Genomic DNA, 2,213 nt, shown 5'->3' with positions numbered 1-2,213 from the left:
GCAGTGCGGCGCGGCCGCAACCCGGGGGGGAAGCGCGCAGCGGCGGGCGACGCCGCGGCGTCCCGCGGGCCGCCGCCGGGGCACGCATCCCCGGGGCGCAGCCCCGCGCGCGACTCGGCCTCGGCGCGAGCCGCCCCGACAGGGCAAAGGGGGCCGGGATCGCCGGCGGGGAGCGGGGGCGGGGCCGCGGCTCAGGCCCCCGACCGCACGGCCGCGGACCGGGAGAGGAGGGGGCCACGGCCGGACCGCCGCGGTCGCCGCCCGGGGCAAGGCGGCGAGAACGACGGCGCTCCGGATCCGCGCCTCCACCCCCCACGACGGCCCGCGGGACCCGCGCGGCACGGGGCACCGCAAAACCCTCCCGAGACCCGGGCGGCGATCCCAAAGACCGCGTGCGGCACGAGGGATCTCCTCCAGAGGGACCGCGGCGGCGGCCGCGGCCCTCAGGCGCGAGCTCTCCTCGCCCTTCCCTTTTCTCGCGGGCGGCGACCGGCCGCCTCGGCCTCTCCCCCCCAGCCCCACCTCTCCCCCCCCCCCAACCACCCCACGCCACCGCCCCACGGGCGCCGGCCCCCAGCCCCCGTCCCACGCCCTCCCACGTCCCACACACAGGCCACCGCCGAGCGGACCCGGCGGGGCGAGGCGGGGGCGAGGGGGGTGCTGAGGGAGGCGGCGGGGACCGGACACACGGGGCCGGGGAGGGGGCGGGGAGGAGGAGGAGGAGGAGGAGGAAGGAGGGAGGGCCGGCAGCGGCGGCCACCGTCGTCTGCACTTAGGGGGACGGAGGGCCCGGCGGCCAGGACGACCCTCTCCCCGGCCCGCAGACGACCCCGCACACCGAACCGCCGCGCAGGCGGGCGTGGCGGGGCGCACTCGGGCAGGGGCGGGCGCCGGCGGGACAGGCCCTGCGAGGGAACCCCCAGCCGCGCCTTACCCCCGGGAGAGAGACCCACCCGGGGGAGGCGATTGATCGGCAAGCGACGCTCAGACAGGCGTAGCCCCGGGAGGAACCCGGGGCCGCAAGTGCGTTCGAAGTGTCGATGATCAATGTGTCCTGCAATTCACATTAATTCTCGCAGCTAGCTGCGTTCTTCATCGACGCACGAGCCGAGTGATCCACCGCTAAGAGTCGTACGAGTTTTTGTGATCGCCGGGAGGGCCAACCCCGAAAAGGGGCGACCCCCCCAACCTGGCACAGCACATCCCCGAAGGGTGCCTCCGGCCGGCCAGCGAGAGACAACAAAGACCAGACTCCGAGAGGTCGGAAGGGTTGGAACAGGGCAAGTCCAGCAGCCCGCCCCGCCACGCGGACGACGCGCGGGGCGAGCTCGGAACAACCCCACAGGCGCCCAGGGGGGTTCCCGCCTGTCCCCTCCCCCCAACACACACCCAAGGGACACGGGGCGCACGCACACGCACACGCTCACGCACCACCCGGCAGCCGCCGGGCAAGCCCCCTCCCGGCAACCGGGGAGGGCCGTGGCGCGGGCGCAAGCGCGGCGGGCGCCCCGGCCTGGGGCGGCGGGGGGCGGGCAGCGGAGTCTGGAGGAGACACGGGAAGACCAGCCTCCACGGCTCCCCACGGGCCCGACCGCCCCGACCCGAGGCGGACGGGCGACCCCCAAAGGGTCTTTAAACCTCCGCGCCGGGACGCGCTAGGTACCTGGACAGGATGGAGGCGGGCGAGGTGGGTGGGGGACGAGGGAGCCCGCGACACCGCCAACCACCTCGACGCCGGCCCCCCCGGGGCCGCGGCCGGACCCACAAACGGCAACCGAAAGCCCCGACGCTGCCGGCCCGTGACGGAGGCTCCGACGGGGGCTAACCGCCCCCCCCACAGACCGCCGCCGCCCGACGCCCCTCGCTTCCCCCCCCCCACGACCCCCACACGACCCTTCTTCTCCCCCCCCATCCAGGGCCGCCGGGGCTGACCGGCCCCGGCCCCGCCCTCACTTCCGAGCACACCTTCCCCGTGGCACCGACCAACCCTCACCGTCCCCTCCCCCGCACCCGCGGCCCAGGCCCCCCCCCTCTGCGGGAGGGGGGCTGCGGCGGGAAGCGGGGCACGAGCGGGCAAGGGCGTGGGGGGTGGCGGTTCGGGGAGGAGGCGGGGAAGGAGACGGAAGGCCGGACCCGGACCGGACCCGGGGCCTGAAGGGAGGGCGGAAGGAAGGGTTGGTAAGTAAGGTCTGCGGGGTGGGGCAAAGAGAGAG

The 2,213-nt window shown here is 76.2% G+C and overlaps 1 non-coding gene across 1 annotated transcript; it reads right to left on the bottom strand.

The window, feature by feature from the left end:
* Positions 1-978: 978 nt before the first annotated feature.
* Positions 979-1,131, bottom strand: LOC128772917 (5.8S ribosomal RNA). The gene has a single exon (XR_008416991.1). It is a non-coding gene; the product is annotated as a 5.8S ribosomal RNA (ribosomal RNA).
* Between the last annotated feature and the right edge of the window lie 1,082 nt (positions 1,132-2,213).

Source organism: Panthera pardus, unplaced genomic scaffold, assembly GCF_024362965.1.
Source record: "Panthera pardus isolate Hobbes unplaced genomic scaffold, ASM2436296v1 HiC_scaffold_104, whole genome shotgun sequence".
In the NCBI taxonomy this organism is placed as follows: Eukaryota; Metazoa; Chordata; class Mammalia; order Carnivora; family Felidae; genus Panthera; species Panthera pardus.
This window is presented reverse-complemented; position numbering and strand designations above follow the sequence as displayed.